Below are 16,763 nucleotides of genomic sequence, written 5' to 3' on the forward strand. Positions count from 1 at the left end.
TCAAGGGTAGTACTCTGTAACCTGAGCCATGGCTCCTCTACTTCCAGCTTTTTGCTGGTTAATTGGAGGTAAGTGTCTCAGGGACTTTGCAGTTCAGGCTGGCTTTGAACCACAGTCCTTAGATATCAGCCTCCATAGTAGCTAGGATTATAGGTGACAAGTGGAATCTTTCCAAACTTTTTACATTTATTTTCTTAATGCACTTCCATCTAATTATTGGACTGGCTCCTAATATTTGCTCTCTCAAGTTGGATCAATTTGATCTCTTAACAATGAATATTTTTTGGAGTTTGAGATATGAATTGGGCTCTTATCCTAGTTTGAGTGCAGATGAATTATCATCTCCTTTTTAGTCTCTATGCAATGAAAAAATTGGGCAGACAATGGGCAGAGGTGAAAATATGTATTAGTTTGCCATTTCCCTCCAAACCTGCTAGTGCTTAGATTAAATAGTAACTGCATTGGTATCCTACCATCTAGAATAGATTTAGCCAAAAGTAAAGCTGATATTTTCAACCTTGTTTTGAACCTCAATTGTGTTCCACAATCAAGGAGATCTTTCAGATTCACTGGCAGACTAGAGGACACCAGGGCCGGCCAGAGAAGGTAACTTTTGTTCACCGCAGTGTATGCTCTCTTCAGAGCTGCCATCCAAATGTACCATCGGTTATAAAGTCTTGGAATAAATTACAGCTGTCCAAGACAATTACACAATGGCTCTATTTTAGAAAACACTACCCTCATCACCTCTGGCGAAATGTTGGTTTTCTTTTTGAAAACTCTGCATTTCTAGGGGTTCAAGGGTTAACCCAATGACATAGAATGAGCTCCAAGAGTGGGAGGAAAGAGACCAGGTTCCTTCATTCTCCAGCCAAGTCTCTAACCGCCAAGCCACACTGCCATTTCCTCTAATTACCCTTTTAGGTAATAGGTGTAAAAATATGTTTTTTTGAGGTGATGAGTTAAAATTAGAAGTTAGGTGATTGGGTTGGTCTTAAGATCCTTCTTAGCCACTAAAACAAAAACACACAACGAACAAATGGTAACGAAGGGTTTCTTAGCAGAAAAAAAAAAAAAGAAAAGTTAATGGAGCCTCTAAATAAATTCACACCACAAAACCAAAGAAGCATTTAGGATTGTCCCTAAGAACCCCATCCCCATAGTAATACATCTCTTGTGTTTACTGGAAAGCTGATATAATTAAGAAGATAGATAATTTTTTTATAGGAAAAAGGGAAAACTTGTTTTCCAGAAACTCTTGGCAAATTTATCTTCAGAGAATATGTCTGTTATTTGGGTTTGCTGTTTTTAAATTTAAGACTCATAGAATAAATTGAAATTAAAAAAATAGTTGAAATAGAAGGCTGAGATCCGAAGATCGTGGTTTGAAATCAGCCTAGGCTAGAAAGTCCATGAGACTCTTATCTCCAATTAACCAGGGAAAAATCTGGTAGCAGAGCTGTGGCTCAAGTGCTAGAACACTAGCCTTGAACAGAAATGTTCAGGGGCAGGCCTTGAGTTCAAGCCCCAGGACTAACTAGCACTCAAGCCCTTGTACCAAGGGCACGTGCACACACACACACACACACACACACACACACACCCCACATTTATCTGAAATCATCTTTCTAACTACTAATAAGATACTAACATAGTCTAGAACATTTTTTTCTCCCATGGGAAGCATGGAGACTGTAACAGGATAGCCAAAAGGCCCAAGAATAATCTTGATGACTTTGTGTTATACAAACTTCTACCCTTGAGTTGTTCCCAGAAATGTTATGCCAGATTGCTAAATTCTCATCACTTTTCTTGGTTATTAATACAACAGACCATGGTAGACATATTCAAACCTGGGCTTTGTAAATAGGATTGTGTAAATAGGATTATACACCCATGTTTTGCTTTCCTGAGATTACATAAAAATAACTTACTAAGACATTCAGGAAAAACTTGGAATTTTCTAAATGTTGTTAATCTCTGAAACTTGTAGTAAAGTCAGTTAAAGGGAAACAAGAAAGAAAAATTCTCCAGAAGGTGTTGCTACTTTCTTGTGAAGGCAAAGTACACTGAATTTGGCTAATTGGCATGCTCCTTTATCCCACTAGAGGGTGGTCTGGTCACCTCCAAAATAGAAATGGAAACAGGATGTGGGAACTCACTTTGAAAGTGAAATACATTAGCTACATTTCATTGTATGGGATTGTCTGGATGATCACCCCCCCGCCCCTTTCCCGGCCCCATTTTTCTAGTGTTTCTTTTCCTTTCCTGTCTTTACTTTCTCAGGGTTTTCTCTAGTCATCATAGCTCTCCATTCAATTTGTATGTGTTATACACATACAGTTTTGAAAGTTAGTCTATAGGGATTTCATGGTACATACTTTTAACTTCAATCTAGTTCCTGCTTCCAAAGAAATATGATGCCAAAGGAATATCCTTGATAGGGTTCTTACTCTCTACAAGACATAAGGCCAGTGTCAAAAAATACAGATGAAATTTTAAGAATTTGTGAGTCAACAGAGATGGTTCTAAATTATGAAAGAGACCAAATTACAGAATTTTTGTGGTTTTAGAATTATAGTTTTGTTACTTCACAAAGGCTTTAAGTAAATTTTAATAAAAGTGAAGAAAGCTTTAACTGCAATTTCTTCCCCTTACCACCCCCTACTTACTCACAACTTAAGTATGAAACTGGCCAAAGAGAGAAACAAATAACGAACATCACATTTGTATTATTTAATGAATAACAAAGTTGTGTTACCTAATGAGACTGTGTGAGTGTAAAGATAACCCAAACAGAGTATGAATTTCTCTCTGAAGTTGAAGAGACTAAAATGAGGAGAGCTCAGAATCCATAATCTGTTGGGCAGAATGTCATAAGGGAAAAAAAGACACGTAGAGATTCCAAGAGGTAGCACTGAGCACCTCATATAGCAGTGATCTGTATATGCGTGAGAGACACCACCCACAGCCAAAGAAACAGACAATTTGGGGAAAAGAAATCCCCACAGCTTGCAGCAGTTTATGCTTCCATGGGAGTGGTCAGATATCAGATGTACAGGATTGCTGAATGGTCAGACATTGTGATACACAGGATGCCATTGTGTGGTGAGGCATTTTGGGGACACAGGGCTGTGACTAGACCACTGAAAATACTAATGCTTTCCCAATGTGGCTACATTAGTTGCAGACTAAGAGTCTGCCCTACTCCTAACCTTAAACGAATGTGATTCTAAGTAATTTACTAGAAAGAAGATTCACTACACTTTAAGAGACTACAAGACCCATCAAGAAACAATATGATATCCATTGTACCAACCATGGTAGCTGAAAAATCAGCTACCGTGAGTGCTCAGGAAAATATTACTTGCAGCCAGAAGAAACATTCATCATTAGAAAGGTTTTCAAAAATGACAAAGAAAGAGAAGTAGCAGATGAAAATATTCAAATTCCTTTTAAGGGTCTGCCTTGAGTCTCTGCACTGGGAAAACTGGGATGATGGAAACCACAGCAAGAAGAAAACAAAAGCATGATGGGAAGAAAATGGAACCATAATAAAAATAGACACACAGAAACACAAGATGAAAATATGCAATGTTGGAAATAAAAATAGACTTGGTTACATTATTACCAACTTGAAAATTTGATTGTGGACTTTAGAGATTAGTGATCTTGATGACATAGAAATAAAATATTTAAAAATATAACACAGAAAGGATTAATAATTAGAAGCAATGCAAAGAGACAAAGTGGTATATGGCATTGTGTCTGAATTACACTCTGCTGAGATCTCAGAGGAAGTTCCAAGATTTGATATTGAAAACTTTCACTATTATAATAGTAAATGTGCATGACATTTTGCAGCCTTTTAAACTAATTAGAGGGATGATTTGCAGCAATAAATTATTGCAAGAATAATTTAAGGCAAATACCATAATGACATATTACAGGATTTATAACATACACAGAAAATAAATGGTAGGACAAGAAAACATAGAAATAAAAGAACATCACTACCAACTCCATACTCCATGTGGGGTGTCATTTTTTATCATAAGAAGTTATAAACTCAAAGATATATAATGCAAGCCCAAGAGAAATCACCACAAAACAAACGAGGAATGGTTTATCTTCCATGGGATAAAATAATAATAATTTTAAAAATTATAAATGCCAAGAATGACCTAAGTACATTACTGCAATCCTACCCCATAATTAAAGATTGTATAGCATCACCAACAATTTCATACCAACAAATCCAAATGTTCAGATTAAATAATTTCTTGGAAAAATCGGTTAATAGCAAACTTTAGTGAGAAAGAAAGAACTATAGATAATAGGGTTTTATTTCTGAAATGTATTAAACACATACTTTAAAACATGCAATGACATTGATCAAGATGTATTGAACTCATAAATAGACATGTCAAATAACAATAATAAAAATTTAAAAAGGTAAACATTAAAGTAAAAACATACAGAGAAAATTCTATGTCCGTATGAACATATGAGGAATCCAAAGAAACATTTAAGAAGAAATTATGCCAGTTTTACAGAAACCATCTCTGGAAAATTGCAATAGAGGAAAAAGATATTTGAATGAAAATACCATATTTATAAATAAAATAACCCCTTGTGTTTTCATTTAACTGATGTTTCAAAAATGGCTAATTAGGGGCTGGGGATATAGCCTAGTGGCAAGAGAGCTTGCCTCGTATACATGAGGCCCTGGATTCGATTCCCCAGCACCACATATACAGAAAACGGCCAGGAGCGGCGCTGTGGCTCAAGTGGCAGAGTGCTAGCCTTGAGCGGGAAGAAGCCAGGGACAGTGCTCAGGCCCTGAGTCCAAGGCCCAGGACTGGCCAAAAAAAAAAAAAAAAAAAAAAGGCTAATTATGCTTAGTTATAATTTTAGTCTGATAGAATGGTAAAATTTTAATATGCTTGATATTACATATTCTAAACTTTTCAAAAATGTTAGCACATTTATTCTGTAAAACTTCCCTAGGAATCACTGTACTGACTTTTTTGATAAAAAATTTAAATCTCAACTTTAATGATGTTATTATCCTGTATTCCAACTCATTTACGTGTATACCAAACTCATTTTTTGTTAACTTGTATTCTTTTTTTCTGACTTTTCTCACCTTATCTGTTAGTTTGAACTGTTAGAATCAAAAGTGTCAAAATTATAGTCTCTATCATTTTATCCAATTTGATCAATTCTATCTTTTCCTATTAAAATCATGAATTGGTATGAGTACCTCATTTGTCCTCATTTAAGATCTTATTACAATACTCAGGAACCAAAAAGCAAATATCAAGGAGAGTCACAAATCCAATGCACACAAACAGAATCATTAGGAATTGGTCTGCTAAAATCAGAACAGCATTGGGGGGTGGGGAAGGTGGGAGAAAAATGAGGGAGGAGGTAACACGTTTGACGAGAAATGTACTCACTACCTTATGCATGTAACTGTGACACCTCACATTGACAATAAAATAAATTTAAAATTTTAAAAATAGCACAACAGCTTCTAGGAAATAGTAAAGTGTACACATTGGGTTAAGAGGCAGGTGACATGTAATTTGTACCTATCTTTCATTTCAAAACCTTTTTCAGAGACTTGGGACTGTACTAAGTAAAGTGGATTAGTTCCTTGTCACCCTTACCTTATGCTATCATAGTTCTTTATGCTGAGGGTGAGACCCAGCAATGTGCTCATGGACAGACCTCATTCTGGGTAAAACATCTTGGTATCATGAAACCAAGTAACCTTTTATTTATAGACTGAGAAATAGAGCCAAAAGGAAAAAGGATCAAACGTTTTTAAAATTTTCTTTTGCTAGCCAGGTGCTTGAACTCAGGGCCTGAGCACTGTCTGTGTTTCACTCCAGGCAGCGCTCTGCCATTTGAGTCACAGCTGCATTTCTTGATTTGGGGCTGATAGATTGGAGATAAGAGTCTCATGGAATTCCCTGCATGGCCTGGTTTTGAACTATGATCTTTGGAGCTCAGCCTCCTGAGCAACTAGGATTTCAGGCATGAGCCACTGGTGCCCAGTTTGAGCTTTTCTTTCTAAGCATGATAGTCTGTCACAGTCAAGGTAAACTCTTATTTCAAGGGCACACCCTGTTCTATAACACCTGTCATTTAAAGAAGACAAACTTCTAGAACTATTTTAGAATTGCTTTTATTCATTCAGGGCCATACTCTTCCCCAGTTCTTTCTTGTCTTATTGCTGTGACTCTTATTTAATCTTCTCAGGTGTCACTCACTGTTCTACAATCTGAGTAATTTTCCCATAATGTACAAAAATGCTGCTCCCTTCCACGGTGTCCAATCTGCTATCAGACCTATGTTTACAATTGTATGTTTCAGTTGGTTTGTGTTATTAAGTTTATGCTTTCTTTGCTTCAACAAAATTCAGAATCCAGTTCTCTGGTGAAATTCTCCATACAGTTGTTTGTATTCTAGAGCAAAGGTTTACTTTGAAGTTCATGTTTGATCAGAATAATATCAGTCATTGGTCTTTGTAACAGTTACTTTTCACCTCTAGTCATGTCTCTTATTACAATGAATCATATTTACCTGAATAGTGGGCATTGTGTATGAAGACTTTCAAAAGGCCTTTATGAGCCTGCTATACCCCTTGGAGATATATCTACAGTGTGAATTAATTATTATACAAATGATTGCATTGTGTAATTTCCATAGATACATATGATACATTTTGAATAATGGGTGAGGAAGATGGGTTTAAGAGATTATAACAGAAGGGTCAGAGTATAACATTCCATACTCTTCTTGCTTTTAATAATTTTGTTGAGAATCCAGGTACAAATAGCCCTCACCTGTAATCCAAGCTACTCAGGAGGCTGGGATCTGAGGATGGCAGTTTGAAGTCAGCTCAGGCGGGAAAGCTCTTGAGACTCTTATCTCCATTTAACCACCAAAAATCTAGAAGTGGGACTGAGCCTCAAGTGCCAGACTTGATAGAAAAAGCTCAAGGACAGTGACCAGGCCCTGAATGGCCCACATATATGCACACACACACACACACACACACACACACACACACACACACACACCTATCACTGTCACCACTCCATTATCTTCAGAGAAATACAAGAGCAAATATAGTACTGTATGAAGTATATAGTATTTGGTTAGAGTAGTAACCGAAAGAAAAAAAGAATACTAATGACTAGTACATGGCATCTAGTAGACCTATGGTATAATGAAGATGGAAAGGGAATTAGTAAAAGTAAATAAGAGGGGCAGTGGGAAAGAACAAAATAGAAAAGTTTCTGCTAAAGCATTACTGGGAAAGAAAGGAGAAAAAAAAAAAAAGGATTTGTCAATCTACCCACTTGCCCTAAAATGATGACAACAAAGAAATATTGTTGATAAGGCAATAGAGAGAGAAGAAAAATAAGAGAGAGTTATATTCTAACTGTGGGTAGAAAGAAATAAGTGAGGAAGGTTAACAGGAGAGAGAAGGAGAAGAAATGTTAAAAAAGAAAATTAAAAAGTGGGTGCTGTGGCTTATGTATAATGGCTGCCAGAAAAGGAAGAGAGAAAAAGAAGGAAAAAGAAAGCAATTAAGAGAGAGAGAAAGAGATAGGGATATAGAGAGAAAGAGTCCAAATAAATTAACCATGAAGAAGACTAAAGGAACAAAGACTAAATCAGCCATTGTTGGAAAGGAGGATGGCTACTTCTTCCAAGAGTACAATTATTAATTTATTAATTGATTTATTTTTGTGCCAGTCCTAGGGCTAGAACTAAGGGCCTGGGCACTGTCCCTGAGCACTTATGCTTAAGGCTAGCACTCTACTACTTGAGCCACAGCTCCATTTCCAGCTTTTTGGTGGTTAGTTGGAGTTACGAGTCCCAGGAACTTTCCTCCTTGGGCTGGCTTTGAGTCAAATTTTACAGATCTCAGCCTCCTAAATACCTAAAGTACAGGCGTGTACCACTAGTGCTCAGAAGAGTAAAGTTATTTTTTCTTTCAAGTCTGTGCTGATAGAGCCAGTAGAGGCTTTCTGAGTTGGAGGTTTATCACCATGATAGAGTAATTACCCAGTACCTATAAAGGCAGTAGTCCCTGTCCTCAGTACAGAACAGCTGAGTGAACGTTCTGTTTGTATTTTCCCATGCTAGCTCCCAAGGACACAGAATAACACCATTTAGGTCTCCATGGAGATTTCCAAGACACACCTGTGGCTATTGGCAGAGCTGTGGTGGTCATCAAGACTCTATCTATTGACGCATGAGTGGTGTCAATGATGTGGTTAGTGTGGTCCTATTGGTTGGAAGGATTGGTTGGAAGGATTCCAGCTACCAGAGCTGATCTCATTGGGTTTCCTCCTGGTCACATCTGGACTCCCAGATGTTTTCACATCCACTAGAGCCAGTTGGTGTCTTTGAGAGATGGAGTAGTTGAATCTACTGTGTTTCCAGTCCTGATTTCCTTAGCTCTTTAGGAGTAAGTTTGGTGTGAGGATAGGGGTATGATTTGGTGTGTTTGTGAGGAGAGATGCCAGGGATACAACTCAGCCACCATCCACTTCCCATCCTTCCTGTCATATCTTCTTTTTTAAAATTTTCTTTTCTTATTTATTGTCAAAGTGATGTACAGAGAGGTTACAGTTTCATACATTAGGCATTGGATACATTTCTTGTACTGTTTGTTACCTCCTCCATTCCCCCCTCACCCTCCCCCTTTCCTTCTTCCCCTATGAGTTGTTCAGTTGATTTACACCAAACAGTTTTGCAAGTATTGCTTTTGTAGTCGTTTGTCTTTTTATCCCGTGTCTGTCGATTTTGCTATTCCCCTTCACTTTCCTAGTTCTAATATACAGTTTCCAATGTACTCAGATAAGATACATATCTTCTTAGAATATTTTCTGCTCCTATGTCTCCTTCTCTTTTGAAACTCCAATGGGTATTTCCTAGAAACTTTTTTTTTTGGCCAGTCCTGGGGCTTGAACTCAGGGCCTGAGCACTGTCCTGGCTTCTTTTTGCTCAAGGCTAGCGCTCTACCACTTGAGCCACAGCGTCACCTCTGGCCTTTTCTATATATGTGGTTCTGAGGAATCAAACCTAGGGCTTCATGTTTACAAGGCAAGCACTCTTCCAGTAGGCCATATTCCCAGCTAGTCTTAGGTTTTGAACACAGCCTGGGTGCTGTGTTCTGAGCTTTTATGTTCAAGACTGACTCTCTACCACTTGAGCCACAGCTCCACTTTTGGCTTGTTGGTGGTTTATTGAAGATAAATCTTTCCTGTCTTTGAACCATGATCCTCAGATCTCAGCCTCCTGAATAGCTAGGATTACAAATATGAGTCACCAGTACCTGGCTTCAGCTCTAGAATAAAAAAAAATCAATATCTCATTGAAACTTCTCATTCTTTCACTCAAGGATAACATATTATCCTTTTGTATTTATTGTTAACATTTTGCTATTGCATGTTAACAACCTACATGTAGAGGTAACAGCTGCTATGAAGTCTTTAGGCCTGCCTGGAGACAGTTTCTACTGACTCTCCTTTGTTCTAAGTTTGTGTTAACACTTATCTGTTTTACTGCATGTCTTGTAATTTGGGGTGGAAACTACTCATGTAGACAATATATTGTAGCAACTTTGTAATGTGTTGTGTTCTTTTGATCACTCTTGTGCTTATCAGAATTTGGTATTCAAATTTCAAACTAGCTAGGCTCTGTAAACCTAGCTACTCAGGAGGCTGAGATCTGAGGATTGCAGTTTGTAGCCAGCCTGGGCAGGAAAGTCCATGAGATTCTTATTTCCAATTAATACCCTGCCACCCCCACTCCTACCCCTGCCCCATAAAGCAAGAAGTGGAGCTGTGGCTCAAGTGATAGAGTGCTATCCTTGAGCAAAAAAGTTGAGACAGCTCCAAGGTACTGAGTTCAAGCCCCAAGACCAGCATACATACACAAAAATATTCCCAATTCTATATCCTTCCTGCTTCTATTACATAGCTATTGATTGTTGTCTTTGAGCAGTCTTAGAGCTGACAATGGCTGGTTCTCTTTTAGCAGGATCCTCAAGGGGTATTCTTGTTACTTTTGGGGTCAGGGGTGGACGTGGATGAAAATTTTATTCATATTCATGAGTGATCTCTTTCTGTAGTTTCCTCCCTAACATGAGCCATTCTGCTGGACATAAGCTCAGTTCCTTAACTTACCAAACCGGTGAGATTTCAGCTGTTTATTGTATGGACTGGGTAGAGAATGAGGATGTGTGTAGATGAAACTTTACACACTCGTAGTGGTTACCCTATATAGTCCTATCTTTCAAGAGTAAATTCCTTAATAGTTTCTGTTTTTATCCTCAGCCCTTGCACAGCTTTCCTGAACTGTTCTTGGTTTTTTGTTTCGAACAGAAATTTAGGAAGATTGTAGGTCCAGATTTGAGGGTCTGACACCTGTGGCGCTATTGCAAGTACAACTTCCCTTGTGAAACAAATGTCCTATTGTTTCTAAGTTTCCAATTGTGACCTCTTACTTGGCCACTTGATGTTATGGTGTTTGTTGTTTTTTCTCCATCACCATGGAAGGCCTGATGCTGTCCTGAAGGTTTTTTTTTTTTTTTGCTCAAGGCTAACATTCTATCTCTTGAACCACAGTTTTGCTTCTGGCCTTTTAGTGGTTAATCAAAATCTCAGGGACTTTTCAGCCTGGGCTGGCTTTACACCATGATTCTCAGATAGCTAGGATTATAGGCATAGGCCTCTAGCATTTGGAGATGAGGTGAGATTTTACAGCCCATCTTCACCCTGTATTGTAAAGGTATTGTTTTCAGCTCACAGAATATTTAACATCATTGAACATTACTGAACACAATGAGTCTTAGTCACATTATTAATAAGAGACTTTTTTGGGGGTCCCTGCTGGCTGAGATGAAGGCAGACTGTGAGAGCCAATAAATGGCCAGCCTTCTGCTTTGCTGTTGGGATGAGATAGTAGAACTGTCCTTTATAATTTGTTCAAACATCTGGCTACCAGTGTTAAATAGGTTTGGGAAGAGCATGTGGTTCTCATTTGGAACACAGCAAATGCCATCAAGATGGAGATGGTAAAATTTTAAGAAAGACCAGTACTGTTTTGATTACAAACTCAGACAGAAGAAGAAAAAAAAAAAGAAAACAAGAACACACACACACACACACACACACACACACACACAGCAATTGCATGCTAAACTAAGACTTGCAGTGTTTTATTATAGAATGTCTTATTATGTGGTTATTTGGATTTTTACTTTAAATTACAGCACTCACAATCTTTTGTCTTAATTTCAAATGAAATTCTACTCAAAACCAAAAAGTGAAAATATACATAGAAAAGAAAATTATAAGCTTAAGAGAATTTTCCTGTTAATAACTACTTTTATTTAGGATTTGGAAGTGACATTCTCATGCTGTAACTGTATTGATTAGGAAAAATTGATATGCATTTTCAGGTTTTGACTGTGATTCAATAGCTGCTTTCTATCTCTGTAAAACAGATGAAGCCAGGCACTGATGGTTCATGCCTGTAATCCTAGCTACTCGGGAGGCTGAGATCTGAGGATCATGGTTTGAAAACAGCTAGGGCATGAAACTCTAAGAGACTCTTATCTCTAATTAGCCACCAAAAAGCTGGAAGTGGAGGTGTGGCTCAATTAGTAGAGTGCCGGTATGAACAAAAAGGCTCAGGGACAGAACCTAAGCCCCAAATCCAAGCCTCAGGACTGGCACAAAGAAATAAAAAAACAAGAACAAACAGTGAAGAGAGTCTCATAGGAGAAGTTAGGTTAATCAAGCTGCTTAAATTGTGTGTTACATTTGATCATTTGCAAAATAAATTCACTAATTAATAAAATAATTCTGTGGGAGGGTGAGAATCTCTCAGCAGATTAGTGGATTAGGACTATGGCTGAAGACATTTTTATAAATTCTACTTTCCACATGACAGTGTCCTGTGATTTTCCAAGCAATGATAACTTCTTCAGAAATCATTTTCTACTTAAAATATCTCTGCTGATTCACATTATTTAAACCTCTAAAAGAAGCCACTTAATAATATTATAAAAAAAAATAGAGAATAATGCCTGAGAATGTAGCTCAGTGGACGAACACTTGCTTAGCAAGTGTAAGGCCTGAGGATCCACTTTGGTACCATAAAGATCTTAAAAAATATTGCTTAAAATGAAAAATAATAGGACTCATACTCATACTCATAATAGGACTCATACTGTCATCCTAGGATCAGAGGAGACTGAGAACTGAGGATCACAGTTTGAAGCCAGTCTGGGACAAAAAGTCTATGAGACTCTTATCTCTAATTAACCAGCAAAAAACTGGAAGTGGAGGTATGGCTCAAGTGGTAGAGCAAAAACTCAAGGACAGTGTCCTGGCCCTGAGCTCAAGCCCCAGTATCAGCATGAACACACACACACACACACACACACACACACACACACACACACACACACAAGTTAATTAGTGCCGTTTATAATTTTACCAATTAAGGAGCTCGAATAATAATTTTATCATCCTTTCTATTTAAAACAAAGTGAATTTTGAAGTAAATAACAGTGATGTTATTCATGTTCCAAAGTTAATAATTTATTATGTTCATTTCACAATGAAGAAGAGGGACCAGAGCTAATCAGAATTACTCAGGACTTATTTTTTTAAAATATAAATTGCCACATCACTTAAATTGTGTTTATTACATCAACAAAGAGGGTTTTAATTTTTTTAAGCTTTAAGTAGTTGTACAGAGGGATTTCAATACAACATGTCAAATTATGATTACAATGCATCTCAATCGAAGTCACCCCTTTTATAGTTTATAGTTTATAGTTTTATAGATGTTTTTAATCATCAAGAAATCTTGAATTACTTCAGTGCTTTGGCTCATGTGCACATGTATAAATGTATTTGTGTAAGTCTGTGTGAGTGCATGTGTGTATGTGTTTGTGCACACACCAGGTGCTGACCAGAGGCCTGTCACATTAACAAGTCCCCTGTCACACTGCTCTTTGATTTTTCTTCTCCACCTGGTGTTTGCTGCAGTGAGATGTCTGACCAGACATCTGAGAAGCTGTCAAAAGACTGAAAAGATTTGGGATCTCCAAAACCTGGCTGAGCTTGCCTTCTCAAGCATAATATTTTCTGACACTTTGATTTTTTTCTATATATCCTCTTATGCCGTTTTATTTTTTATTCCACTGTAAAATGAAGAATTAGGAGAAGCCCAGGAGGAGTTCTAGCACTTTAAAAAACAGAAGTCACAAAATGTCTTTAGCTCACACCAAATTTTGGACATTTATGCTTTCAAATTACAAAGTGATGGATGAAGCCTGGTTTCACTAGAAATAGTACAAAAGAGAAATCTTGATTTATAATACATGATAACTAGTAGTTCTATGAATGTTAGCTTTTTTCATGTGTGGCTTTATAATTTTTAGTATACCCAAAGGTGAGGAAGTTACCTAATTTGAAATCAAAAGTATAAAATACATAGAGGAAAAAGGCATTGTCCCAACCCTGGCTCATTTGCCATGAATCATTCATTCTTTCCATGCTCACAGCTAACCCTGCCACCATCGCCACAGAAGCAAATAAAGGGGTAAGAAGTCCTGGTGAAACTTAAATTTCAGAGAAGCAATCAGTGCAAGTTTACTAGAACTAGGTTCCAAATATTACATGGGATATACAGATGTTAAAATGTTAATTTAAAAATTATTACTTATCTTACATTTGACTTGTCTGAGTGTCTTCTCTGTGTGTGTGTTTGTCCTGGGACTTGAACTCAGCGCCTTGAGCTTTTGCTTGTTTCTTATTTTGTTTGTTTGTTTTCCATTCAAGACCTCAACTCTACCACTTGAGCCACACTTCCACTTCCACCATTTTGCCATTGATTGGAGATAAGAGTTTCTCAGTTTTGTCTGCTTGGTCTGGTTTTCAGAACCTTCACATGTCAGCCTACCAAGTAGCTAGGATCACAAGTATGATCTGTTGGTGCCTGGCACCAAATGCTCACATTTGATCTGATGATGAGAATCTTCCCTGAAATGTTTATACAAACAGAAAGACAAAGTGTGCAGATCTTCCCAAGGTGTCCTCTGCTTTCCCCTTGTGGAAATGGTGGCAGGCTTGACGGACTTCTCTGTACCTATTTGTTACTTTGTAATTCAGGATACTTGAATTTCTCTTTCCTCTTAAACAATCTTATATGTACACAATGACACATGTAGGTCATATGTTTGTAAGAAACTACCAGAAGTGGCATGTAGAAGACAAAAGGTTTATAATTTCAGTAGATATGGAGAACTGCCTTTTATCATGGTCCCATAAATTTACAACCCAGTCAGCAACACATGAACATACTTGCTTTGGTCACGGCATGTCTGTACTATATTATTAGATGTTCCAATCTAAGAGATGAAGATGGCATCTTGCTGTAATAACTTAGTTTGCATTCCCTCCCCACTCTGTGTGTGTGTGTGTGTGTGTGTGTGTGTGTGTGTGTGTGTGTGTGTATGCCGGATTTGGATCTTGAACTTGGGGCCTGAGCACTGTCCCTGAGTTTTTTTGCTCAAGGTTAGACAAGTGTTCTGCCACTTGAATTCAAGCTCTACTTTTAGCTTTTCAGTGGTAAATTGGAGATAAGAATCTCTAGGACTCTCCTGCCTGGGCTGCCCAAACTGATCCTCAGATCTCAGCCTATTGAATAGCTAGGATGACAGGCGTGAGCTACCTGTGCTCTGCTAACATTGCTCTTTCATGACTGTACTTGAGCATTGTTTGCATGTGTTTAAGAGTCATTTATAGTTTTCTTGACTTTGTTAGTCACAATTAGCCCATGGCACTGCTGTGGTTTGTCTATTTCATGTACGCTTTCCCTAGCATTTTGTATATTGGAATCTCTTTAGCTACAAATCAAGTGACAAATACTTATTCTGGCTAATCACTCATCTTTTCACTTGACTTGTGAATTATTACGTTTATTCATTTTTATCACCTTTCTAGTTGATAGCCTTCACATACGGTTAGAGAAACTTTTCCCACTAAAAGACTATAAAAGAATTCACTCCATTTTGTCTTTGTGTGTGTGTTGATAAGGGTGCTTGAATTCAGGGCCTTACATTGTAATTAGGTTTTTGCACTCAAGGCTGGTGTTCTGCTACTTGAGCCACACCTCCACTTCTGGCTTTTTGATGGTTAATTGGAGGTAAGAGTCTCATAGATGTTCCTTCACTACATGGCTTTGAACCTTAGACCTTAGACCTCAGTTTCCCGAGTAACTAGGATTACAGGTTTGAACCACCAGCGCCTGGCTTATTTGAATTTATTTTTAAAACTCTAGGTTGAGCCAGGCAGTGGTGGCTCATGCCTGTAATCCTAGATACTCAGGAGGCTGATATCTAAGGATCAGGGTTTGAAGCCATGTTAGGCAGGAAAGTTCATGAGACTCTAATCTTTATTTAACCACTAAAAACCCAGAAGTGAAGCTGTGATTCAAGTGGTAGAACACTAGTCTTGAGCAAAGCAGCTCAGGGACAGTGCCCAGGTCCTAAGTTCAAGTCTCAGGACTGGAACAATAAAATAAATAAATAAATAAATAAATAAATAAATAAATAAATAAATAAATAAATAAATAAAATGAGTAACAAGCCAAGCTCTGGTGGTTCAGGCCTTTAATCCTAACTACTCAAGAGGCTGAGATCTGAGGAAAGTCTATGATACTCTTATCTCCAATTATCTACCATAAAACTGGAAATAGAGCTGTGGCTCAAAATGAAGGAGTGTTAGCCTTGAGCAGAAAAGCACCCAGGTCTTAGGTTCAAGCTCTATGATTGTCAAAGAAAAACCCAAAAATCAAAAACCAAAAAACACTAAACAAAATTTGTGGGGTTTTGGGGGTTTTTCTTGGTTATACAAGAGGCTTGAACTCAGGGCCTGGGCACTGTCCTTGAGCCTTTTTGTACTTAAAGCTAATGCTCTACTACTTGAGCCACAGCTCTACTTTAAGCTTTTTCTGAGTAGTTTATTGGTGATAAGAATCTCAAATATTTGTAATTTTATTTTTCTATTTGACTTCTCCATTTCTTTGAGATATTGACTTTTGTTATTATTATGCTAAAAATCTGGGTTGATCAGTGCTACTCAAAATAAATTTTTTTTGGTCACTCTGTTTCTTCAATGAAAGATTGCATCTACTAACCTCAATCTGTATTTAGCATGGGAAGCAGAGCATACTCAATTCTACATGCATTTTCAAGCATATTTTCAGTATATAGCATTGCTTTTGTGCTATAGAAAATTAGTTCTTCAGATTTGCTCATATATTCTGCTTTCATCTCTTCTTGCTGGGTTTTTGTGCTTCTATTTTTTTCATTCTTGCAGGAGGAACTCTGAGTATTTCTTTCACTGACTGTTTGGCTGCCAAAAAAACTCTTTCCAGTTTCTATTTATCTGCATCGGTTGTCTTTTCAAAGAATTGCTTTCACTCATTAAAGGATTATGGATTGGAAAGTCTTTTCTGTCAGTATGCTAAATGTGTTATTCCATTTTCTATGGGTTTGGATCATTTCAGTTGAGAATTCAGTCCCCACAGTCCTGTTTTTGCTCTTTGTAAGGTGATGTGTCTATTTTCCTTTGAGTGTTTCCACATTGTCTTTTCCCCCCCTTTTTCTTTTTTTCTTCAATTTCAGCTCTGTGGCTCAATGTCCAGATGTG

The sequence above is a fragment of the Perognathus longimembris genome, chromosome 3, assembly GCF_023159225.1.
Source record: "Perognathus longimembris pacificus isolate PPM17 chromosome 3, ASM2315922v1, whole genome shotgun sequence".
Lineage (NCBI taxonomy): Eukaryota > Metazoa > Chordata > Mammalia > Rodentia > Heteromyidae > Perognathus > Perognathus longimembris.